Source organism: Siphateles boraxobius, unplaced genomic scaffold (assembly GCF_051911475.1).
Source record: "Siphateles boraxobius isolate OS27281-9 unplaced genomic scaffold, OSU_SipBor_1 5, whole genome shotgun sequence".
Classification (NCBI taxonomy): Eukaryota; Metazoa; Chordata; class Actinopteri; order Cypriniformes; family Leuciscidae; genus Siphateles; species Siphateles boraxobius.
Genome location: NW_027509141.1, coordinates 3,387,369 through 3,409,438, shown reverse-complemented (window position 1 = coordinate 3,409,438; position 22,070 = coordinate 3,387,369). Strand labels below are relative to the sequence as shown.

The following is a 22,070-nucleotide window of genomic DNA, read 5'->3' as shown; positions in this document are numbered from 1 at the left end:
CCGTTGTGTTGTGGATTCATTTCGTTGTGTTATGGATTCATTTCGTTGTGTTGTGGATTCATTTCGTTGTGTTGTGGGTTAATTCCGTTGTGTTGTGAACTTATGTTTGCTTTTTAAATGTCGTTGTGTTGTGCACCACTGGGCCACCGTAGGTAAAAGAACAATGTGTTTGGTTTGTAGTGAGCTAGGATAACAGTACAAAAGATCACATTCAGATTGGTACTTGATAAAGGGGGCACTCGGATTTGAACCGGGGACCTCTTGATCTGCAGTCAAATGCTCTACCACTGAGCTATACCCCCTTTAAATTAACTTTTTCCAAAGTAAAAAAAAATCCCAGTAATTTTCTTAAATTCATCTGTAGAAGGTAAATGAACAATGTGTTTGGCTTGTCGTGAACAAGGATAAAAGTACCAAAGATCACATTTAGATTGGTACTTGATAAAGGGGGGGGGGCACTCGGATTTGAACCGGGGACCTCTTGATCTGCAGTCAAATGCTCTACCACTGAGCTATACCCCCTTTAAATTAACTTTTTCCAAAGTAAAAAAAAAATCCCAGTCATTTTCTTAAATGCATCTCTAGCAGGTAAAAGAACAAAGAGTTTGACACTAGCATTATCACGCCAAGATCATATTCAGATTGGGACATGATAAAGGGGACAATCGGATTTGAACCGGGGATTTGAACCACTGATTTATAACTCCATTCAGAAAACCTTTTTCAAGGTAAAAACTAAATCCCAGTAATTTTCCTAAATTCGTCAGTAGAAGGTAAAAGAGCAAATGTTTGGCTTGTTGTGAACAAGGATAGCAGCATCAAGTAACACATTCAGATTGGGACATGATAAAGGGGACCCTTGCATTTCAACCTGAGGCATCTCGATCTGCAGATAAAAAAAATCCCAGTAATTTTCTTGAAGTTGTCTGTAGAAGGTAAAAGAACAATGTGCCTGGCTTGTCGTGAACTACGATAACAGTACCAAAGATCACAATCAGATTGCGACATGATAAAGGGGGTACTTGGATTTGAATCGTGGACTTCTTGATCTGCCGTCAAATTCTCTACCACTGAGCTATACCCCCTTTCAATTAACTTTTTCCAAAGTAAAAAAAAATCCCAGTAATTTTCTTAAAGTTGTCTGTAGAAGGTAAAAGAACAATGTGTTTGGTTTGTAGTGAGCTAGGATAACAGCACCAAAGATCACATTCTGATTGGTACTTGATAAAGGGGGCACTCGGATTTGAACCGGGGACCTCTTGATCTGCAGTCAAATGCTCTACCACTGAGCTATACCCCCTTTAACTTAACTTTTTCCAAAGTAAAAAAAAATCCCAGTAATTTTCTTAAATTCATCTGTAGAAGGTAAATGAACAATGTGTTTGGCTTGTCGTGAACAAGGATAAAAGTACCAAAGATCACATTGGAACATGATAAAGGGGGCACTCGGATTTGAACCGGGGACCTCTTGATCTGCAGTCAAATGCTCTACCACTGAGCTATACCCCCTTTCAATTAACTTTTTCCAAAGTAACAAAAAATCCCAGTAATTTTCTTAAATTCATCTGTAGAAGGTAAATGAACAATGTGTTTGGCTTGTCGTGAACAAGGATAAAAGTACCAAAGATCACATTGGGACATGATAAAAGGGGCACTCGGATTTGAACCGGGGACCTCTTGATCTGCAGTCAAATGCTCTACTACTGAGCTATACCCCCTTTAAAATAACTTTTTCCAAAGTAAAAAAAAATCCAAGTAATTTTCTTAAATTCATCTGTATAAGGTAAATGAACAATGTGTTTGGCTTGTCGTGAACAAGGATAAAAGTACCAAAGATCACATTGGGACATGATAAAGGGGGCACTCGGGTTTGAACCGGGGACCTCCTGATCTGCAGTCAAATGCTCTACCACTGAGCTATACCCCCTTTAAAATAACTTTTTCCAAAGTAAAAAAAATCCCAGTAATTTTCTTAAATTCATCTGTAGAAGGTAAAAGAACAATGTGCCTGGCTTGTCGTTAACTACGATAACAGTACCAAAGATCACATTCAGATTGCGACATGATAAAGGGGGCACTTGGATTTGAATTGTTGACCTCTTGATCTGCAGTCAAATTCTCTACCACTGAGCTACACCCCCTTTCAGAAAACCTTTTTCAAAGTAAAAAAAATCCCAGTAATTTTCTTAAAGTTGTCTGTAGAAGGTAACAGATCAAATGTTTGGCTTGTTGTGAACTAGGATAGAAGCATCAAGTAACACATTCAGATTGGGATATGATAAAGGGGACCCTTGGATTTGAATCGTGGACCTCTTGATCTGCAGTCAAATTCTCTACCACTGAGCTACACACCCTTTCAGAAAACCTTTTTCAAAGTAAATAAAATCCCAGTAATTTTCTTAAATTCATCAGTAGAAGGTAACAGAACAAATGTTTGGCTTGTTGTGAACTAGGATAGCAGCATCAAGTAACACATTCAGATTGGGACATGATAAAGGGGACCCTTGCATTTCAACCTGAGACATCTCGATCTGCAGATAAATGCTCTACTACTGAGCTATACCCCCTTTCAATTAACTTTTTCCAAAGTAAAAAAAATCCCAGTAATTTTCTTAAAGTTGTCTGTAGAAGGTAAAAGAACAATGTGTTTGGTTTGTAGTGAGCTAGGATAACAGTACCAAAGATCACATTCAGATTGGTACTTGATAAAGGGGGCACTCGGATTTGAACCGGGGACCTCTTGATCTGCAGTCAAATGCTCTACCACTGAGCTATACCCCCTTTAACTTAACTTTTTCCAAAGTAAAAAAAAATCCCAGTAATTTTCTTAAATTCATCTGTAGAAGGTAAATGAACAATGTGTTTGGCTTGTCGTGAACAAGGATAAAAGTACCAAAGATCACATTGGAACATGATAAAGGGGGCACTCGGATTTGAACCGGGGACCTCTTGATCTGCAGTCAAATGCTCTACCACTGAGCTATACCCCCTTTCAATTAACTTTTTCCAAAGTAAAAAAAATCCCAGTAATTTTCTTAAAGTTGTCTGTAGAAGGTAAAAGAACAATGTGTTTGGTTTGTAGTGAGCTAGGATAACAGTACCAAAGATCACATTCAGATTGGTACTTGATATAGGGGTCACTCGGATTTGAACCAGGGACCTCTTGATCTGCAGTCAAATGCTCTACCACTGAGCTATACCCCCTTTAAATTAACTTTTTCCAAAGTAAAAAAAAAATCCCAGTCATTTTCTTAAATGCATCTCTAGCAGGTAAAAGAACAAAGAGTTTGACACTAGCATTATCACGCCAAGATCATATTCAGATTGGGACATGATAAAGGGGACAATCGGATTTGAACCGGGGATTTGAACCACTGATTTATAACTCCATTCAGAAAACCTTTTTCAAGGTAAAAACTAAATCCCAGTAATTTTCCTAAATTCGTCAGTAGAAGGTAAAAGAGCAAATGTTTGGCTTGTTGTGAACAAGGATAGCAGCATCAAGTAACACATTCAGATTGGGACATGATAAAGGGGACCCTTGCATTTCAACCTGAGACATCTCGATCTGCAGATAAAAAAAATCCCAGTAATTTTCTTGAAGTTGTCTGTAGAAGGTAAAAGAACAATGTGCCTGGCTTGTCGTGAACTACGATAACAGTACCAAAGATCACAATCAGATTGCGACATGATAAAGGGGGCACTTGGATTTGAATCGTGGACTTCTTGATCTGCCGTCAAATTCTCTACCACTGAGCTATACCCCCTTTCAATTAACTTTTTCCAAAGTAAAAAAAAATCCCAGTAATTTTCTTAAAGTTGTCTGTAGAAGGTAAAAGAACAATGTGTTTGGTTTGTAGTGAGCTAGGATAACAGCACCAAAGATCACATTCTGATTGGTACTTGATAAAGGGGGCACTCGGATTTGAACCGGGGACCTCTTGATCTGCAGTCAAATGCTCTACCACTGAGCTATACCCCCTTTAACTTAACTTTTTCCAAAGTAAAAAAAAATCCCAGTAATTTTCTTAAATTCATCTGTAGAAGGTAAATGAACAATGTGTTTGGCTTGTCGTGAACAAGGATAAAAGTACCAAAGATCACATTGGGACATGATAAAGGGGGCACTCGGATTTGAACCGGGGACCTCTTGATCTGCAGTCAAATGCTCTACTACTGAGCTATACCCCCTTTAAAATAACTTTTTCCAAAGTAAAAAAAAATCCAAGTAATTTTCTTAAATTCATCTGTATAAGGTAAATGAACAATGTGTTTGGCTTGTCGTGAACAAGGATAAAAGTACCAAAGATCACATTGGGACATGATAAAGGGGGCACTCGGATTTGAACCAGGGACCTCTTGATCTGCAGTCAAATGCTCTACCACTGAGCTGTACCCCCTTTAAAATAACTTTTTCCAAAGTAAAAAAAAATCCCAGTAATTTTCTTAAATTCATCTGTAGAAGGTAAATGAACAAGGTGTTTGGCTTTTCGTGAACAAGGATAAAAGTACCAAAGATCACATTGGGACATGATAAAGGGGGCACTCGGTTTTGAACCGGGGATCTCTTGATCTGCAGTCAAATGCTCTACCGCTGAGCTATACCCCCTTTAAATTAACTTTTTCCAAAGTAAAAAAAAATCCCAGTAATTTTCTTAAATTCATCTGTAGAAGGTAAATGAACAATGTGTTTGGCTTGTCGTGAACAAGGATAAAAGTACCAAAGATCACATTGGGACATGATAAAGGGGGCACTCGGATTTGAACCGGGGACCTCTTGATCTGCAGTCAAATGCTCTACTACTGAGCTATACCCCCTTTAAAATAACTTTTTCCAAAGTAAAAAAAAATCCCAGTAATTTTCTTAAATTCATCTGTAGAAGGTAAATGAACAAGGTGTTTGGCTTGTCGTGAACAAGGATAAAAGTACCAAAGATCACATTGGGACATGATAAAGGGGGCACTCGGTTTTTAACCGGGGACCTCTTGATCTGCAGTCAAATGCTCTACCGCTGAGCTATACCCCCTTTCAATTAACTTTTTCCAAAGTAAAAAAAATCCCAGTAATTTTCTTAAATTCATCTGTATAAGGTAAATGAACAATGTGTTTGGCTTGTCGTGAACAAGGATAAAAGTACCAAAGATCACATTGGGACATGATAAAGGGGGCACTCGGATTTGAACCGGGGACCTCTTGATCTGCAGTCAAATGCTCTACTACTGAGCTATACCCCCTTTAAAATAACTTTTTCCAAAGTAAAAAAAAATCCAAGTAATTTTCTTAAATTCATCTGTTTAAGGTAAATGAACAATGTGTTTGGCTTGTCGTGAACAAGGATAAAAGTACCAAAGATCACATTGGGACATGATAAAGGGGGCACTCGGATTTGAACCGGGGACCACTTGATCTGCAGTCAAATGCTCTACCACTGAGCTATACCCCCTTTAAAATAACTTTTTCCAAAGTAAAAAAAAATCCAAGTAATTTTCTTAAATTCATCTGTATAAGGTAAATGAACAATGTGTTTGGCTTGTCGTGAACAAGGATAAAAGTACCAAAGATCACATTGGGACATGATAAAGGGGGCACTCGAATTTGAACCGGGGACCTCTAGATCTGCAGTCAAATGCTCTACTACTGAGCTATACCCCCTTTAAAATAACTTTTTCCAAAGTAAAAAAAAATCCAAGTAATTTTCTTAAATTCATCTGTATAAGGTAAATGAACAATGTGTTTGGCTTGTCGTGAACAAGGATAAAATTACCAAAGATCACATTGGGACATGATAAAGGGGGCACTCGAATTTGAACCGGGGACCTCTTGATCTGCAGTCAAATGCTCTACTACTGAGCTATACCCCCTTTAAAATAACTTTTTCCAAAGTAAAAAAAAATCCAAGTAATTTTCTTAAATTCATCTGTATAAGGTAAATGAACAATGTGTTTGGCTTGTCGTGAACAAGGATAAAATTACCAAAGATCACATTGGGACATGATAAAGGGGGCACTCGGATTTGAACCGGGGACCTCTTGATCTGCAGTCAAATGCTCTACTACTGAGCTATACCCCCTTTAAAATAACTTTTTCCAAAGTAAAAAAAAAATCCAAGTAATTTTCTTAAATTCATCTGTAGAAGGTAAATGAACAATGTGTTTGGCTTGTCGTAAACAAGGATAAAATTACCAAAGATCACATTGGGACATGATAAAGGGGGCACTCGAATTTGAACCGGGGATCTCTTGATCTGCAGTCAAATGCTCTACCGCTGAGCTATACCCCCTTTAAATTAACTTTTTCCAAAGTAAAAAAAAATCCCAGTAATTTTCTTAAATTCATCTGTAGAAGGTAAATGAACAATGTGTTTGGCTTGTCGTGAACAAGGATAAAATTACCAAAGATCACATTGGGACATGATAAAGGGGGCACTCGGATTTGAACCGGGGACCTCTTGATCTGCAGTCAAATGCTCTACTACTGAGCTATACCCCCTTTAAAATAACTTTTTCCAAAGTAAAAAAAAAATCCAAGTAATTTTCTTAAATTCATCTGTAGAAGGTAAATGAACAATGTGTTTGGCTTGTCGTGAACAAGGATAAAAGTACCAAAGATCACATTGGGACATGATAAAGGGGGCACTCGAATTTGAACCGGGGACCTCTTGATCTGCAGTCAAATGCTCTACTACTGAGCTATACCCCCTTTAAAATAACTTTTTCCAAAGTAAAAAAAAATACAAGTAATTTTCTTAAATTCATCTGTATAACGTAAATGAACAATGTGTTTGGCTTGTCGTGAACAAGGATAAAAGTACCAAAGATCACATTGGGACATGATAAAGGGGGCACTCGGATTTGAACCGGGGACCTCTTGATCTGCAGTCAAATGCTCTACCACTGAGCTATACCCCCTTTAAAATAACTTTTTCCAAAGTAAAAAAAAATCCCAGTAATTTTCTTAAATTCATCTGTATAAGGTAAAAGAACAATGTGCCTGGCTTGTCGTGAACTACGATAACAGTACCAAAGATCACATTCAGATTGCGACATGATAAAGGGGGCATTTGGATTTGAATTGTTGACCTCTTGATCTGCAGTCAAATTCTCTACCACTGAGCTACACCCCCTTTCAGAAAACCTTTTTCAAAGTAAAAAAAATCCCAGTAATTTTCTTAAAGTTGTCTGTAGAAGGTAACAGATCAAATGTTTGGCTTGTTGTGAACTAGGATAGAAGCATCAAGTAACACATTCAGATTGGGATATGATAAAGGGGACCCTTGGATTTGAATCGTGGACCTCTTGATCTGCAGTCAAATTCTCTACCACTGAGCTACACCCCCTTTCAGAAAACCTTTTTCAAAGTAAATAAAATCCCGGTAATTTTCTTAAATTCATCAGTAGAAGGTAACAGATCAAATGTTTGGCTTTTTGTGAACTAGGATAGCAGCATCAAGTAACACATTCAGATTGGGACATGATAAAGGGGACCCTTGCATTTCAACCTGAGACATCTCGATCTGCAGATAAATGCTCTACCACTGAGCTATACCCCCTTTCAATTAACTTTTTCCAAAGTAAAAAAAATCCCAGTAATTTTCTTAAAGTTGTCTGTAGAAGGTAAAAGAACAATGTGTTTGGTTTGTAGTGAGCTAGGATAACAGTACCAAAGATCACATTCAGATTGGTACTTGATAAAGGGGGCACTCGGATTTGAACCGGGGACCTCTTGATCTGCAGTCAAATGCTCTACCACTGAGCTATACCCCCTTTAAACTAGCTTTTTCCAAAGTAAAAAAAAATCCCAGTAATTTTCTTAAATTCATCTGTAGAAGGTAAATGAACAAGGTGTTTGGCTTGTCGTGAACAAGGACAAAAGTACCAAAGATCACATTGGGACATGATAAAGGGGGCACTCGGTTTTGAACCGGGGATCTCTTGATCTGCAGTGAAATGCTCTACCGCTGAGCTATACCCCCTTGAAATTAACTTTTTCCAAAGTAAAAAAAAATCCCAGTAATTTTCTTAAATTCATCTGTAGAAGGTAAATGAACAATGTGTTTGGCTTGTCGTGAACAAGGATAAAAGTACCAAAGATCACATTGGGACATGATAAAGGGGGCACTCGGATTTGAACCGGGGACCTCTTGATCTGCAGTCAAATGCTCTACTACTGAGCTATACCCCCTTTAAAATAACTTTTTCCAAAGTAAAAAAAAATCCCAGTAATTTTCTTAAATTCATCTGTATAAGGTAAATGAACAATGTGTTTGGCTTGTCGTGAACAAGGATAAAAGTACCAAAGATCACATTGGGACATGATAAAGGGGGCACTCGGATTTGAACCGGGGACCTCTTGATCTGCAGTCAAATGCTCTACCACTGAGCTATACCCCCTTTCCATTATCTTCTTCCAGAGTAAAAACAAAATCCCAGTAATTTTCTTAAAGTTGTCTGTAGAAGGTAAAAGAACAATGTGCCTGGCTTGTCGTGAACTACGATAACAGTACCAAAGATCACATTCAGATTGCGACATGATAAAGGGGTCACTTGGATTTGAATTGTTGACCTCTTGATCTGCAGTCAAATTCTCTACCACTGAGCTACACCCCCTTTCAGAAAAACTTTTTCAAAGTAAATAAAATCCCAGTAATTTTCTTAAATTCATCTGTAGAAGGTAAATGAACAAGGTGTTTGGCTTGTCGTGAACAAGGATAAAAGTACCAAAGATCACATTGGGACATGATAAAGGGGGCACTTGGATTTGAATCGTGGACCTCTTGATCTGCAGTCAAATTCTCTACCCCTGAGCTACACCCCCTTTCAGAAAACCTTTTTCAAAGTAAATAAAATCCCAGTAATTTTCTTAAATTCATCAGTAGAAGGTAACAGAACAAATGTTTGGTTTGTAGTGAGCTAGGATTACAGTACCAAAGATCACATTCAGATTGGGACTTGATAAAGGGGGCACTCGGTTTTGAACCTGGGACCTCTTGATCTGCAGTCAAATGCTCTACCGCTGAACGATACCCCCTTTAAAATAACTTTTTCCAAAGTAAAAAAAAATCCCAGTAATTTTCTTAAATTCATCTGTAGAAGGTAAATGAACAATGTGTTTGGCTTGTCGTGAACAAGGATAAAAGTACCAAAGATCACATTGGGACATGATAAAGGGGGCACTCGGATTTGAACCGGGGACCCCTTGATCTGCAGTCAAATGCTCTACTACTGAGCTATACCCCCTTTAAAATGACTTTTTCCAGTGTAAAAAAAAATCCAAGAAATTTTCTTAAATTCATCTGTATAAGGTAAATGAACAATGTGTTTGGCTTGTCGTGAACAAGGATAAAAGTACCAAAGATCACAATGGGACATGATAAAGGGGGCACTCGGATTTGAACCGGGGACCTCTTGATCTGCAGTCAAATGCTCTACCACTGAGCTATACCCCCTTTAAAATAACTTTTTCCAAAGTAAAAAAAAATCCCAGTAATTTTCTTAAATTCATCTGTATAAGGTAAAAGAACAATGTGCCTGGCTTGTCGTGAACTACGATAACAGTACCAAAGATCACATTCAGATTGCGACATGATAAAGGGGTCACTTGGATTTGAATTGTTGACCTCTTGATCTGCAGTCAAATTCTCTACCACTGAGCTACACCCCCTTTCAGAAAACCTTTTTCAAAGTAAATAAAATCCCAGTAATTTTCTTAAATTCATCAGTAGAAGGTAACAGATCAAATGTTTGGCTTTTTGTGAACTAGGATAGCAGCATCAAGTAACACATTCAGATTGGGACATGATAAAGGGGACCCTTGCATTTCAACCTGAGACATCTCGATCTGCAGATAAATGCTCTACCACTGAGCTATACCCCCTTTCAATTAACTTTTTCCAAAGTAAAAAAAATCCCAGTAATTTTCTTAAAGTTGTCCTTTTTCAAAGTAAATAAAATCCCAGTAATTTTCTTAAATTCATCAGTAGAAGGTAACAGAACAAATGTTTGGTTTGTAGTGAGCTAGGATTACAGTACCAAAGATCACATTCAGATTGGGACTTGATAAAGGGGGCACTCGGTTTTGAACCTGGGACCTCTTGATCTGCAGTCAAATACTCTACCGCTGAGCTATACACCCTTTAAAATAACTTTTTCCAAAGTAAAACAAAATCCCAGTAATTTTCTTAAATTCATCCGTAGAAGGTAAATGAACAATGTGTTTGGCTTGTCGTGAACAAGGATAAAAGTACCAAAGATCACATTGGGACATGATAAAGGGGGCACTCGGATTTGAACCGGGGACCTCTTGATCTGCAGTCAAATGCTCTACCACTGAGCTATACCCCCTTTAAAATAACTTTTTCCAAAGTAAAAAAAAATCCCAATAATTTTCTTAAATTCATCTGTATAAGGTAAATGAACAATGTGTTTGGCTTGTCGTGAACAAGGATAAAAGTACCAAAGATCACATTGGGACATGATAAAGGGGGCACTCGGATTTGAACCGGGGACCTCTTGATCTGCAGTCAAATGCTCTACCACTGAGCTATACCCCCTTTCCATTATCTTTTTCCAGAGTAAAAACAAAATCCCAGTAATTTTCTTAAAGTTGTCTGTAGAAGGTAAAAGAACAATGTGCCTGGCTTGTCGTGAACTACGATAACAGTACCAAAGATCACATTCAGATTGCGACATGATAAAGGGGTCACTTGGATTTGAATTGTTGACCTCTTGATCTGCAGTCAAATTCTCTACCACTGAGCTACACCCCCTTTCAGAAAACCTTTTTCAAAGTAAATAAAATCCCAGTAATTTTCTTAAATTCATCTGTAGAAGGTAAATGAACAAGGTGTTTGGCTTGTCGTGAACAAGGATAAAAGTACCAAAGATCACATTGGGACATGATAAAGGGGGCACTTGGATTTGAATCGTGGACCTCTTGATCTGCAGTCAAATTCTCTACCCCTGAGCTACACCCATTTCAGAAAACCTTTTTCAAAGTAAATAAAATCCCAGTAATTTTCTTAAATTCATCAGTAGAAGGTAACAGAACAAATGTTTGGTTTGTAGTGAGCTAGGATTACAGTACCAAAGATCACATTCAGATTGGGACTTGATAAAGGGGGCACTCGGTTTTGAACCTGGGACCTCTTGATCTGCAGTCAAATGCTCTACTACTGAGCTATACCCCCTTTAAAATAACTTTTTCCAAAGTAAAAAAAAATCCAAGTAATTTTCTTAAATTCATCTGTATAAGGTAAATGAACAATGTGTTTGGCTTGTCGTGAACAAGGATAAAAGTACCAAAGATCACATTGGGACATGATAAAGGGGGCACTCGATTTGAACCGGGGACCTCTTGATCTGCAGTCAAATGCTCTACCACTGAGCTATACCCCCTTTCCATTATCTTTTTCCAGAGTAAAAACAAAATCCCAGTAATTTTCTTAAAGTTGTCTGTAGAAGGTAAAAGAACAATGTGCCTGGCTTGTCGTGAACTACGATAACAGTACCAAAGATCACATTCAGATTGCGACATGATAAAGGGGTCACTTGGATTTGAATTGTTGACCTCTTGATCTGCAGTCAATTTCTCTACCACTGAGCTACACCCCCTTTCAGAAAACCTTTTTCAAAGTAAATAAAATCCCAGTAATTTTCTTAAATTCATCAGTAGAAGGTAACAGATCAAATGTTTGGCTTTTTGTGAACTAGGATAGCAGCATCAAGTAACACATTCAGATTGGGACATGATAAAGGGGACCCTTGCATTTCAACCTGAGACATCTCGATCTGCAGATAAATGCTCTACCACTGAGCTATACCCCCTTTCAATTAACTTTTTCCAAAGTAAAAAAAATCCCAGTAATTTTCTTAAAGTTGTCCTTTTTCAAAGTAAATAAAATCCCAGTAATTTTCTTAAATTCATCAGTAGAAGGTAACAGAACAAATGTTTGGTTTGTAGTGAGCTAGGATTACAGTACCAAAGATCACATTCAGATTGGGACTTGATAAAGGGGGCACTCGGTTTTGAACCTGGGACCTCTTTATCTGCAGTCAAATGCTCTACCGCTGAGCTATACCCCCTTTAAAATAACTTTTTCCAAAGTAAAACAAAATCCCAGTAATTTTCTTAAATTCATCTGTAGAAGGTAAATGAACAATGTGTTTGGCTTGTCGTGAACAAGGATAAAAGTACCAAAGATCACATTGGGACATGATAAAGGGGGCACTCGGATTTGAACCGGGGACCTCTTGATCTGCAGTCAAATTCTCTACCACTGAGCTACACACCCTTTCAGAAAACCTTTTTCAAAGCAAATAAAATCCCAGTAATTTTCTTGAATTCATCAGTAGAAGGTAACAGAACAAATGTTTGGCTTGTTCTGAACTAGGATAGCAGCATCAAGTAACACATTCAGATTGGGACATGATAAAGGGGACCCTTGCATTTCAACCTGAGACATCTGGATCTGCAGATAAATGCTCTACCACTGAGCTATACCCCCTTTAAACTAGCTTTTTCCAAAGTAAAAAAAAATCCCAGTAATTTTCTTAAATTCATCTGTAGAAGGTAAATGAACAAGGTGTTTGGCTTTTCGTGAACAAGGATAAAAGTACCAAAGATCACATTGGGACATGATAAAGGGGGCACTCGGTTTTGAACCGGGGATCTCTTGATCTGCAGTCAAATGCTCTACCGCTGAGCTATACCCCCTTTAAATTAACTTTTTCCAAAGTAAAAAAAAATCCCAGTAATTTTCTTAAATTCATCTGTAGAAGGTAAATGAACAATGTGTTTGGCTTGTCGTGAACAAGGATAAAAGTACCAAAGATCACATTGGGACATGATAAAGGGGGCACTCGGATTTGAACCGGGGACCTCTTGATCTGCAGTGAAATGCTCTACTACTGAGCTATACCCCCTTTAAAATAACTTTTTCCAAAGTAAAAAAAAATCCCAGTAATTTTCTTAAATTCATCTGTAGAAGGTAAATGAACAATGTGTTTGGCTTGTCGTGAACAAGGATAAAAGTACCAAAGATCACATTGGGACATGATAAAAGGGGCACTCGAATTTGAACCGGGGACCTCTTGATCTGCAGTCAAATGCTCTACTACTGAGCTATACCCCCTTTAAAATAACTTTTTCCAAAGTAAAAAAAAAATCCAAGTAATTTTCTTAAATTCATCTGTATAAGGTAAATGAACAATGTGTTTGGCTTGTCGTGAACAAGGATAAAAGTACCAAAGATCACATTGGGACATGATAAAGGGGGCACTCGGATTTGAACCGGGGACCACTTGATCTGCAGTCCACCACCACATCTGCAGTCAAATGCTCTACCACTGAGCTATACCCCCTTTCCATTAACTTTTTCCAGAGTAAAAACAAAATCCCAGTAATTTTCTTAAAGTTGTCTGTAGAATGTAAAAGAACAATGTGCCTGGCTTGTCGTGAACTACGATAACAGTACCAAAGATCACATTCAGATTGCGACATGATAAAGGGGTCACTTGGATTTGAATTGTTGACCTCTTGATCTGCAGTCAAATTCTCTACCACTGAGCTACACCCCCTTTCAGAAAACCTTTTTCAAAGTAAATAAAATCCCAGTAATTTTCTTAAATTCATCTGTAGAAGGTAAATGAACAAGGTGTTTGGCTTGTCGTGAACAAGGATAAAAGTACCAAAGATCACATTGGGACATGATAAAGGGGGCACTTGGATTTGAATCGTGGACCTCTTGATCTGCAGTCAAATTCTCTACCCCTGAGCTACACCCCCTTTCAGAAAACCTTTTTCAAAGTAAATAAAATCCCAGTAATTTTCTTAAATTCATCAGTAGAAGGTAACAGAACAAATGTTTGGTTTGTAGTGAGCTAGGATTACAGTACCAAAGATCACATTCAGATTGGGACTTGATAAAGGGGGCACTCGGTTTTGAACCTGGGACCTCTTGATCTGCAGTCAAATGCTCTACCGCTGAGCTATACCCCCTTTAAATTAACTTTTTCCAAAGTAAAAAAAAAATCCCAGTAATTTTCTTAAATCCATCTGTAGAAGGTAAATGAACAATGTGTTTGGCTTGTCGTGAACAAGGATAAAAGTACCAAAGATTATATTGGGACATGATAAAGGGGGCACTCGGATTTGAACCGGGGACCTCTTGATCTGCAGTCAAATGCTCTACTACTGAGCTATACCCCCTTTAAAATAACTTTTTCCAAAGTAAAAAAAAATCCAAGTAATTTTCTTAAATTCATCTGTATAAGGTAAATGAACAATGTGTTTGGCTTGTCGTGAACAAGGATAAAAGTACCAAAGATCACATTGGGACATGATAAAGAGGGCACTCGGATTTGAACCGGGGACCTCTTGATCTGCAGTCAAATGCTCTACCACTGAGCTATACCCTCTTTCCATTATCTTCTTCCAGAGTAAAAACAAAATCCCAGTAATTTTCTTAAAGTTGTCTGTAGAAGGTAAAAGAACAATGTGCCTGGCTTGTCGTGAACTACGATAACAGTACCAAAGATCACATTCAGATTGCGACATGATAAAGGGGTCACTTGGATTTGAATTGTTGACCTCTTGATCTGCAGTCAAATTCTCTACCACTGAGCTACACCCCCTTTCAGAAAACCTTTTTCAAAGTAAATAAAATCCAAGTAATTTTCTTAAATTCATCTGTAGAAGGTAAATGAACAAGGTGTTTGGCTTGTCGTGAACAAGGATAAAAGTACCAAAGATCACATTGGGACATGATAAAGGGGGCACTTGGATTTGAATCGTGGACCTCTTGATCTGCAGTCAAATTCTCTACCCCTGAGCTACACCCCCTTTCAGAAAACCTTTTTCAAAGTAAATAAAATCCCAGTAATTTTCTTAAATTCATATGTAGAAGGTAACAGAATAAATGTTTGGTTTGTAGTGAGCTAGGATTACAGTACCAAAGATCACATTCAGATTGGGACTTGATAAAGGGGGCACTCGGATTTGAACCGGGGACCTCTTGATCTGCAGTCAAATGCTCTACTACTGAGCTATACCCCCTTTAAAATGACTTTTTCCAAAGTAAAAAAAAATCCAAGTAATTTTCTTAAATTCATCTGTATAAGGTAAATGAACAATGTGTTTGGCTTGTCGTGAACAAGGATAAAAGTACCAAAGATCACATTGGGACATGATAAAGGGGGCACTCGGATTTGAACCGGGGACCTCTTGATCTGCAGTCAAATGCTCTACCACTGAGCTATACCCCCTTTAAAATAACTTTTTCCAAAGTAAAAAAAAAATCCCAGTAATTTTCTTAAATTCATCTGTATAATGTAAATGAACAATGTGTTTGGCTTGTCGTGAACTACGATAACAGTACCAAAGATCACATTGGGACATGATAAAAGGGGCAATGGGATTTGAACCGGGGACCTCTTGATCTGCAGTCAAATTCTCTACCACTGAGCTATACCCCCTTTCAATTAACTTTTTCCAAAGTAAAAAAAATCCCAGTAATTTTCTTAAAGTTGTCTGTAGAAGGTAAAAGAACAATGTGTTTGGTTTGTAGTGAGCTAGGATAACAGTACCAAAGATCACATTCAGATTGGTACTTGATAAAGGGGGCACTCGGATTTGAACCGGGGACATCTGGATCTGCAGATAAATGCTCTACCACTGAGCTATACCCCCTTTAAACTAGCTTTTTCCAAAGTAAAAAAAAATCCCACTAATTTTCTTAAATTCATCTGTAGAAGGTAAATGAACAAGGTGTTTGGCTTTTCGTGAACAAGGATAAAGTACCAAAGATCACATTGGGACATGATAAAGGGGGCACTTGGATTTGAATCGTGGACCTCTTGATCTGCAGTCAAATTCTCTACCCCTGAGCTACACCCCCTTTCAGAAAACCTTTTTCAAAGTAAATAAAATCCAAGTAATTTTCTTAAATTCATCAGTAGAAGGTAACAGAACAAATGTTTGGTTTGTAGTGAGCTAGGATTACAGTACCAAAGATCACATTCAGATTGGGACTTGATAAAGGGGGCACTTGGTTTTGAACCTGGGACCTCTTGATCTGCAGTCAAATCTTCTACCGCTGAGCTATACCCCCTTTAAAATAACTTTTTCCAAAGTAAAAAAAAATCCCAGTAATTTTCTTAAATCCATCTGTAGAAGGTAAATGAACAATGTGTTTGGCTTGTCGTGAACAAGGATAAAAGTACCAAATATCACATTGGGACATGATAAAGGGGGCACTCGGATTTGAACCGGGGACCACTTGATCTGCAGTCAAATGCTCTACCACTGAGCTATACCCCCTTTCCATTAACTTTTTCCAGAGTAAAAACAAAATCCCAGTAATTTTCTTAAAGTTGTCTGTAGAAGGTAAAAGAACAATGTGCCTGGCTTGTCGTGAACTACGATAACAGTACCAAAGATCACATTCAGATTGCGACATGATAAAGGGGTCACTTGGATTTGAATTGTTGACCTCTTGATCTGCAGTCAAATTCTCTACCACTGAGCTACACCCCCTTTCAGAAAACCTTTTTCAAAGTAAATAAAATCCCAGTAATTTTCTTAAATTCATCTGTAGAAGGTAAATGAACAAGGTGTTTGGCTTGTCGTGAACAAGGATAAAAGTACCAAAGATCAAATTGGGACATGATAAAGGGGGCACTTGGATTTGAATCGTGGACCTCTTGATCTGCAGTCAAATTCTCTACCCCTGAGCTACACCCCCTTTCAGAAAACCTTTTTCAAAGTAAATAAAATCCCAGTAATTTTCTTAAATTCATCAGTAGAAGGTAACAGAACAAATGTTTGGTTTGTAGTGAGCTAGGATTACAGTACCAAAGATCACATTCAGATTGGGACTTGATAAAGGGGGCACTTGGTTTTGAACCTGGGACCTCTTGATCTGCAGTCAAATCTTCTACCGCTGCTGAGCTATACCCCCTTTAAAATAACTTTTTCCAAAGTAAAAAAAAATCCCAGTAATTTTCTTAAATCCATCTGTAGAAGGTAAATGAACAATGTGTTTGGCTTGTCGTGAACAAGGATAAAAGTACCAAAGATTATATTGGGACATGATAAAGGGGGCACTCGGATTTGAACCGGGGACCTCTTGATCTGCAGTCAAATGCTCTACTACTGAGCTATACCCCCTTTAAAATAACTTTTTCCAAAGTAAAAAAAAATCCAAGTAATTTTCTTAAATTCATCTGTATAAGGTAAATGAACAATGTGTTTGGCTTGTCGTGAACAAGGATAAAAGTACCAAAGATCACATTGGGACATGATAAAGGGGGCACTCGGATTTGAACCGGGGACCTCTTGATCTGCAGTCAAATGCTCTACCACTGAGCTATACCCCCTTTCCATTATCTTTTTCCAGAGTAAAAACAAAATCCAAGTAATTTTCTTAAAGTTGTCTGTAGAAGGTAAAAGAACAATGTGCCTGGCTTGTCGTGAACTACGATAACAGTACCAAAGATCACATTCAGATTGCGACATGATAAAGGGGGCACTTGGATTTGAATTGTTGACCTCTTGAGCTGCACTCAAATTCTCTACCACTGAGCTACACCCCCTTTCAGAAAACCTTTTTCAAAGTAAATAAAATCCCAGTAATTTTCTTAAATTCATCAGTAGAAGGTAACAGATCAAATGTTTGGCTTTTTGTGAACTAGGATAGCATCATCAAGTAACATTCAGATTGGGACATGATAAAGGGGACCCTTGCATTTCAACCTGAGACATCTCGATCTGCAGATAAATGCTCTACCACTGAGCTATACCCCCTTTCAATTAACTTTTTCCAAAGTAAAAAAAATCCCAGTAATTTTCTTAAAGTTGTCTGTAGAAGGTAAAAGAACAATGTGTTTGGTTTGTAGTGAGCTAGGATAACAGTACCAAAGATCACATTCAGATTGGTACTTGATAAAGGGGGCACTCGGATTTGAACCGGGGACCTCTTGATCTGCAGTCAAATGCTCTACCACTGAACTATACCCCCTTTAAACTAGCTTTTTCCAAAGTAAAAAAAAAATCCCAGTAATTTTCTTAAAGTTGTCTGCAGAAGGTAAAAGAACAATGTGTTTGGTTTGTAGTGAGCTAGGATTACAGTACCAAAGATCACATTGGGACATGATAAAGGGGACACTTGGATTTGAATCGTGGACCTCTTGATCTGCAGTCAAATTCTCTACCCCTGAGCTACACCCCCTTTCAGAAAACCTTTTTCAAAGTAAATAAAATCCCAGTAATTTTCTTAAATTCATCAGTAGAAGGTAACAGAACAAATGTTTGGTTTGTAGTGAGCTAGGATTACAGTACCAAAGATCACATTCAGATTGGGACTTGATAAAGGGGGCACTTGGTTTTGAACCTGGGACCTCTTGATCTGCAGTCAAATCTTCTACCGCTGAGCTATACCCCCTTTAAAATAACTTTTTCCAAAGTAAAAAAAAATCCCAGTAATTTTCTTAAATCCATCTGTAGAAGGTAAATGAACAATGTGTTTGGCTTGTCGTGAACAAGGATAAAAGTACCAAAGATTATATTGGGACATGATAAAGGGGGCACTCGGATTTGAACCGGGGACCTCTTGATCTGCAGTCAAATGCTCTACTACTGAGCTATACCCCCTTTAAAATAACTTTTTCCAAAGTAAAAAAAAATCCAAGTAATTTTCTTAAATTCATCTGTATAAGGTAAATGAACAATGTGTTTGGCTTGTCGTGAACAAGGATAAAAGTACCAAAGATCACATTGGGACATGATAAAGGGGGCACTCGGATTTGAACCAGGGACCTCTTGATCTGCAGTCAAATGCTCTACCACTGAGCTATACCCCCTTTCCATTATCTTTTTCCAGAGTAAAAACAAAATCCCAGTAATTTTCTTAAAGTTCTCTGTAGAAGGTAAAAGAACAATGTGCCTGGCTTGTCGTGAACTACGATAACAGTACCAAAGATCACATTCAGATTGCGACATGATCAAGGGGGCACTTGGATTTGAATTGTTGACCTCTTGATCTGCAGTCAAATTCTCTACCACTGAGCTACACCCCCTTTCAGAAAACCTTTTTCAAAGTAAATAAAATCCCAGTAATTTTCTTAAATTGATCAGTAGAAGGTAACAGATCAAATGTTTGGCTTTTTGTGAACTAGGATAGCAGCATCAAGTAACATTCAGATTGGGACATGATAAAGGGGACCCTTGCATGTCAACCTGAGACATCTCGATCTGCAGATAAATGCTCTACCACTGAGCTATACCCCCTTTCAATTAACTTTTTCCAAAGTAAAAAAAATCCCAGTAATTTTCTTAAAGTTGTCTGTAGAAGGTAAAAGAACAATGTGTTTGGTTTGTAGTGAGCTAGGATAACAGTACCAAAGATCACATTCAGATTGGTACTTGATAAAGGGGGCACTCGGATTTGAACCGGGGACCTCTTGATCTGCAGTCAAATGCTCTACCACTGAGCTATACCCCCTTTAAACTAGCTTTTTCCAAAGTAAAAAAAAATCCCAGTAATTTTCTTAAAGTTGTCTGTAGAAGGTAAAAGAACAATGTGCCTGGCTTGTCGTGAACTACGATAACAGTACCAAAGATCACATTCAGATTGCGACATGATAAAGGGGTCACTTGGATTTGAATTGTTGACCTCTTGATCTGCAGTCAAATTCTCTACCACTGAGCTACACCCCCTTTCAGAAAACCTTTTTCAAAGTAAATAAAATCCCAGTAATTTTCTTAAATTCATCAGTAGAAGGTAACAGATCAAATGTTTGGCTTTTTGTGAACTAGGATAAATGCTCCACCACTGAGCTATACCCCCTTTAAACTAGCTTTTTCCAAAGTAAAAAAAAATCCCAGTAATTTTCTTAAATTCATCTGTAGAAGGTAAATGAACAAGGTGTTTGGCTTTTCGTGAACAAGGATAAAAGTACCAAAGATCACATTGGGACATGATAAAGGGGGCACTCGGTTTTGAACCGGGGATCTCTTGATCTGCAGTCAAATGCTCTACCGCTGAGCTATACCCCCTTTAAATTAACTTTTTCCAAAGTAAAAAAAAATCCCAGTAATTTTCTTAAATTCATCTGTAGAAGGTAAATGAACAATGTGTTTGGCTTGTCGTGAACAAGGATAAAAGTACCAAAGATCACATTGGGACATGATAAAGGGGGCACTCGGATTTGAACCGGGGACCTCTTGATCTGCAGTGAAATGCTCTACTACTGAGCTATACCCCCTTTAAAATAACTTTTTCCAAAGTAAAAAAAAATCCCAGTAATTTTCTTAAATTCATCTGTAGAAGGTAAATGAACAATGTGTTTGGCTTGTCGTGAACAAGGATAAAAGTACCAAAGATCACATTGGGACATGATAAAGGGGGCACTCGAATTTGAACCGGGGACCTCTTGATCTGCAGTCAAATGCTCTACTACTGAGCTATACCCCCTTTAAAATAACTTTTTCCAAAGTAAAAAAAAATCCAAGTAATTTTCTTAAATTCATCTGTATAAGGTAAATGAACAATGTGTTTGGCTTGTCGTGAACAAGGATAAAAGTACCAAAGATCACATTGGGACATGATAAAGGGGGAACTCGGATTTGAACCTCTTGATCTGCAGTCAAATGCTCTACCGCTGAGCTATACCCCCTTTAAATTAGCTTTTTTCAAAGTAAAAAAAAATCCCAGTAATTTTCTTAGATTCATCTGTAGTAGGTAAATGAACAAGGTGTTTGGCTTGTCGTGAACAAGGATAAAAGTACCAAAGATCACATTGGGACATGATAAAGGGGGCACTTGGATTTGAATCGTGGACCTCTTGATCTGCAGTCAAATTCTCTACCCCTGAGCTACACCCCCTTTCAGAAAACCTTTTTCAAAGTAAATAAAATCCCAGTAATTTTCTTAAATTCATCAGTAGAAGGTAACAGAACAAATGTTTGGTTTGAAGTGAGCTAGGATTACAGTACCAAAGATCACATTCAGATTGGGACTTGATAAAGGGGGCACTTGGTTTTGAACCTGGGACCTCTTGATCTGCAGTCAAATGCTCTACCGCTGAGCTATACCCCCTTTAAAATAACTTTTTCCAAAGTAAAAAAAAATCCCAGTAATTTTCTTAAATTCATCTGTAGAAGGTAAATGAACAATGTGTTTGGCTTGTCGTGAACAAGGATAAAAGTACCAAAGATCACATTGGGACATGATAAAGGGGGCACTCGGATTTGAACCGGGGACCTCTTGATCTGCAGTCAAATGCTCTACTACTGAGCTATACCCCCTTTAAAATAACTTTTTCCAAAGTAAAAAAAAATCCAAGTAATTTTCTTAAATTCATCTGTATAAGGTAAATGAACAATGTGTTTGGCTTGTCGTGAACAAGGATAAAAGTACCAAAGATCACATTGGGACATGATAAAGGGGGCACTCGGATTTGAACCGGGGACCACTTGATCTGCAGTCAAATGCTCTACCACTGAGCTATACCCCCTTTCCATTAACTTTTTCCAGAGTAAAAACAAAATCCCAGTAATTTTCTTAAAGTTGTCTGTAGAAGGTAAAAGAACAATGTGCCTGGCTTGTCGTGAACTACGATAACAGTACCAAAGATCACATTCAGATTGCGACATGATAAAGGGGTCACTTGGATTTGAATTGTTGACCTCTTGATCTGCAGTCAAATTCTCTACCACTGAGCTACACCCCCTTTCAGAAAACCTTTTTCAAAGTAAATAAAATCCCAGTAATTTTCTTAAATTCATCTGTAGAAGGTAAATGAACAAGGTGTTTGGCTTGTCGTGAACAAGGATAAAAGTACCAAAGATCACATTGGGACATGATAAAGGGGGCACTTGGATTTGAATCGTGGACCTCTTGATCTGCAGTCAAATTCTTTACCCCTGAGCTACACCCCCTTTCAGAAAACCTTTTTCAAAGTAAATAAAATCCCAGTAATTTTCTTAAATTCATCAGTAGAAGGTAACAGAACAAATGTTTGGTTTGTAGTGAGCTAGGATTACAGTACCAAAGATCACATTCAGATTGGGACTT

The 22,070-nt window shown here is 38.0% G+C and overlaps 1 protein-coding gene and 53 non-coding genes across 54 annotated transcripts in view; 1 reads left to right on the top strand and 53 right to left on the bottom strand.

The window, feature by feature from the left end:
- The window catches only part of LOC143712218 (uncharacterized), a 96,466-nt gene that overhangs the window by 8,554 nt on the left and 65,842 nt on the right, over positions 1–22,070 (top strand). The gene's annotated exons all lie outside the window — the stretch shown is intronic.
- trnac-gca (transfer RNA cysteine (anticodon GCA)) lies at positions 231–302 on the bottom strand. The gene has a single exon. It is a non-coding gene; the product is annotated as a tRNA-Cys (tRNA).
- trnac-gca (transfer RNA cysteine (anticodon GCA)) lies at positions 451–522 on the bottom strand. The gene has a single exon. It is a non-coding gene; the product is annotated as a tRNA-Cys (tRNA).
- Positions 1,229–1,300, bottom strand: trnac-gca (transfer RNA cysteine (anticodon GCA)). The gene has a single exon. It is a non-coding gene; the product is annotated as a tRNA-Cys (tRNA).
- On the bottom strand, positions 1,438–1,509 carry trnac-gca (transfer RNA cysteine (anticodon GCA)). The gene has a single exon. It is a non-coding gene; the product is annotated as a tRNA-Cys (tRNA).
- trnac-gca (transfer RNA cysteine (anticodon GCA)) lies at positions 1,647–1,718 on the bottom strand. The gene has a single exon. It is a non-coding gene; the product is annotated as a tRNA-Cys (tRNA).
- On the bottom strand, positions 1,856–1,927 carry trnac-gca (transfer RNA cysteine (anticodon GCA)). Its single transcript has one exon. It is a non-coding gene; the product is annotated as a tRNA-Cys (tRNA).
- Positions 2,710–2,781, bottom strand: trnac-gca (transfer RNA cysteine (anticodon GCA)). The gene has a single exon. It is a non-coding gene; the product is annotated as a tRNA-Cys (tRNA).
- trnac-gca (transfer RNA cysteine (anticodon GCA)) lies at positions 2,919–2,990 on the bottom strand. The gene has a single exon. It is a non-coding gene; the product is annotated as a tRNA-Cys (tRNA).
- trnac-gca (transfer RNA cysteine (anticodon GCA)) lies at positions 3,133–3,204 on the bottom strand. Its single transcript has one exon. It is a non-coding gene; the product is annotated as a tRNA-Cys (tRNA).
- Positions 3,911–3,982, bottom strand: trnac-gca (transfer RNA cysteine (anticodon GCA)). Its single transcript has one exon. It is a non-coding gene; the product is annotated as a tRNA-Cys (tRNA).
- Positions 4,120–4,191, bottom strand: trnac-gca (transfer RNA cysteine (anticodon GCA)). The gene has a single exon. It is a non-coding gene; the product is annotated as a tRNA-Cys (tRNA).
- trnac-gca (transfer RNA cysteine (anticodon GCA)) lies at positions 4,329–4,400 on the bottom strand. The gene has a single exon. It is a non-coding gene; the product is annotated as a tRNA-Cys (tRNA).
- trnac-gca (transfer RNA cysteine (anticodon GCA)) lies at positions 4,538–4,609 on the bottom strand. Its single transcript has one exon. It is a non-coding gene; the product is annotated as a tRNA-Cys (tRNA).
- On the bottom strand, positions 4,747–4,818 carry trnac-gca (transfer RNA cysteine (anticodon GCA)). Its single transcript has one exon. It is a non-coding gene; the product is annotated as a tRNA-Cys (tRNA).
- Positions 4,956–5,027, bottom strand: trnac-gca (transfer RNA cysteine (anticodon GCA)). The gene has a single exon. It is a non-coding gene; the product is annotated as a tRNA-Cys (tRNA).
- trnac-gca (transfer RNA cysteine (anticodon GCA)) lies at positions 5,164–5,235 on the bottom strand. The gene has a single exon. It is a non-coding gene; the product is annotated as a tRNA-Cys (tRNA).
- trnac-gca (transfer RNA cysteine (anticodon GCA)) lies at positions 5,373–5,444 on the bottom strand. Its single transcript has one exon. It is a non-coding gene; the product is annotated as a tRNA-Cys (tRNA).
- On the bottom strand, positions 5,791–5,862 carry trnac-gca (transfer RNA cysteine (anticodon GCA)). Its single transcript has one exon. It is a non-coding gene; the product is annotated as a tRNA-Cys (tRNA).
- Positions 6,000–6,071, bottom strand: trnac-gca (transfer RNA cysteine (anticodon GCA)). The gene has a single exon. It is a non-coding gene; the product is annotated as a tRNA-Cys (tRNA).
- Positions 6,210–6,281, bottom strand: trnac-gca (transfer RNA cysteine (anticodon GCA)). The gene has a single exon. It is a non-coding gene; the product is annotated as a tRNA-Cys (tRNA).
- trnac-gca (transfer RNA cysteine (anticodon GCA)) lies at positions 6,419–6,490 on the bottom strand. Its single transcript has one exon. It is a non-coding gene; the product is annotated as a tRNA-Cys (tRNA).
- On the bottom strand, positions 6,629–6,700 carry trnac-gca (transfer RNA cysteine (anticodon GCA)). Its single transcript has one exon. It is a non-coding gene; the product is annotated as a tRNA-Cys (tRNA).
- On the bottom strand, positions 6,838–6,909 carry trnac-gca (transfer RNA cysteine (anticodon GCA)). Its single transcript has one exon. It is a non-coding gene; the product is annotated as a tRNA-Cys (tRNA).
- On the bottom strand, positions 7,693–7,764 carry trnac-gca (transfer RNA cysteine (anticodon GCA)). The gene has a single exon. It is a non-coding gene; the product is annotated as a tRNA-Cys (tRNA).
- On the bottom strand, positions 8,111–8,182 carry trnac-gca (transfer RNA cysteine (anticodon GCA)). The gene has a single exon. It is a non-coding gene; the product is annotated as a tRNA-Cys (tRNA).
- trnac-gca (transfer RNA cysteine (anticodon GCA)) lies at positions 8,320–8,391 on the bottom strand. The gene has a single exon. It is a non-coding gene; the product is annotated as a tRNA-Cys (tRNA).
- trnac-gca (transfer RNA cysteine (anticodon GCA)) lies at positions 9,166–9,237 on the bottom strand. Its single transcript has one exon. It is a non-coding gene; the product is annotated as a tRNA-Cys (tRNA).
- On the bottom strand, positions 9,375–9,446 carry trnac-gca (transfer RNA cysteine (anticodon GCA)). Its single transcript has one exon. It is a non-coding gene; the product is annotated as a tRNA-Cys (tRNA).
- trnac-gca (transfer RNA cysteine (anticodon GCA)) lies at positions 10,270–10,341 on the bottom strand. Its single transcript has one exon. It is a non-coding gene; the product is annotated as a tRNA-Cys (tRNA).
- On the bottom strand, positions 10,479–10,550 carry trnac-gca (transfer RNA cysteine (anticodon GCA)). The gene has a single exon. It is a non-coding gene; the product is annotated as a tRNA-Cys (tRNA).
- trnac-gca (transfer RNA cysteine (anticodon GCA)) lies at positions 11,115–11,186 on the bottom strand. The gene has a single exon. It is a non-coding gene; the product is annotated as a tRNA-Cys (tRNA).
- Positions 11,324–11,394, bottom strand: trnac-gca (transfer RNA cysteine (anticodon GCA)). Its single transcript has one exon. It is a non-coding gene; the product is annotated as a tRNA-Cys (tRNA).
- Positions 12,641–12,712, bottom strand: trnac-gca (transfer RNA cysteine (anticodon GCA)). Its single transcript has one exon. It is a non-coding gene; the product is annotated as a tRNA-Cys (tRNA).
- trnac-gca (transfer RNA cysteine (anticodon GCA)) lies at positions 12,850–12,921 on the bottom strand. Its single transcript has one exon. It is a non-coding gene; the product is annotated as a tRNA-Cys (tRNA).
- Positions 13,269–13,359, bottom strand: trnac-gca (transfer RNA cysteine (anticodon GCA)). Its single transcript is given in 2 exon segments — positions 13,269–13,304; positions 13,324–13,359. It is a non-coding gene; the product is annotated as a tRNA-Cys (tRNA).
- Positions 13,925–13,996, bottom strand: trnac-gca (transfer RNA cysteine (anticodon GCA)). The gene has a single exon. It is a non-coding gene; the product is annotated as a tRNA-Cys (tRNA).
- trnac-gca (transfer RNA cysteine (anticodon GCA)) lies at positions 14,135–14,206 on the bottom strand. The gene has a single exon. It is a non-coding gene; the product is annotated as a tRNA-Cys (tRNA).
- On the bottom strand, positions 14,344–14,415 carry trnac-gca (transfer RNA cysteine (anticodon GCA)). Its single transcript has one exon. It is a non-coding gene; the product is annotated as a tRNA-Cys (tRNA).
- Positions 14,981–15,052, bottom strand: trnac-gca (transfer RNA cysteine (anticodon GCA)). The gene has a single exon. It is a non-coding gene; the product is annotated as a tRNA-Cys (tRNA).
- Positions 15,190–15,261, bottom strand: trnac-gca (transfer RNA cysteine (anticodon GCA)). Its single transcript has one exon. It is a non-coding gene; the product is annotated as a tRNA-Cys (tRNA).
- Positions 16,244–16,315, bottom strand: trnac-gca (transfer RNA cysteine (anticodon GCA)). The gene has a single exon. It is a non-coding gene; the product is annotated as a tRNA-Cys (tRNA).
- Positions 17,093–17,164, bottom strand: trnac-gca (transfer RNA cysteine (anticodon GCA)). Its single transcript has one exon. It is a non-coding gene; the product is annotated as a tRNA-Cys (tRNA).
- On the bottom strand, positions 17,302–17,373 carry trnac-gca (transfer RNA cysteine (anticodon GCA)). Its single transcript has one exon. It is a non-coding gene; the product is annotated as a tRNA-Cys (tRNA).
- On the bottom strand, positions 17,943–18,014 carry trnac-gca (transfer RNA cysteine (anticodon GCA)). The gene has a single exon. It is a non-coding gene; the product is annotated as a tRNA-Cys (tRNA).
- Positions 18,575–18,646, bottom strand: trnac-gca (transfer RNA cysteine (anticodon GCA)). The gene has a single exon. It is a non-coding gene; the product is annotated as a tRNA-Cys (tRNA).
- On the bottom strand, positions 18,784–18,855 carry trnac-gca (transfer RNA cysteine (anticodon GCA)). Its single transcript has one exon. It is a non-coding gene; the product is annotated as a tRNA-Cys (tRNA).
- On the bottom strand, positions 19,425–19,496 carry trnac-gca (transfer RNA cysteine (anticodon GCA)). The gene has a single exon. It is a non-coding gene; the product is annotated as a tRNA-Cys (tRNA).
- On the bottom strand, positions 19,979–20,050 carry trnac-gca (transfer RNA cysteine (anticodon GCA)). Its single transcript has one exon. It is a non-coding gene; the product is annotated as a tRNA-Cys (tRNA).
- trnac-gca (transfer RNA cysteine (anticodon GCA)) lies at positions 20,188–20,259 on the bottom strand. Its single transcript has one exon. It is a non-coding gene; the product is annotated as a tRNA-Cys (tRNA).
- On the bottom strand, positions 20,397–20,468 carry trnac-gca (transfer RNA cysteine (anticodon GCA)). Its single transcript has one exon. It is a non-coding gene; the product is annotated as a tRNA-Cys (tRNA).
- Positions 21,021–21,092, bottom strand: trnac-gca (transfer RNA cysteine (anticodon GCA)). The gene has a single exon. It is a non-coding gene; the product is annotated as a tRNA-Cys (tRNA).
- trnac-gca (transfer RNA cysteine (anticodon GCA)) lies at positions 21,230–21,301 on the bottom strand. Its single transcript has one exon. It is a non-coding gene; the product is annotated as a tRNA-Cys (tRNA).
- trnac-gca (transfer RNA cysteine (anticodon GCA)) lies at positions 21,439–21,510 on the bottom strand. Its single transcript has one exon. It is a non-coding gene; the product is annotated as a tRNA-Cys (tRNA).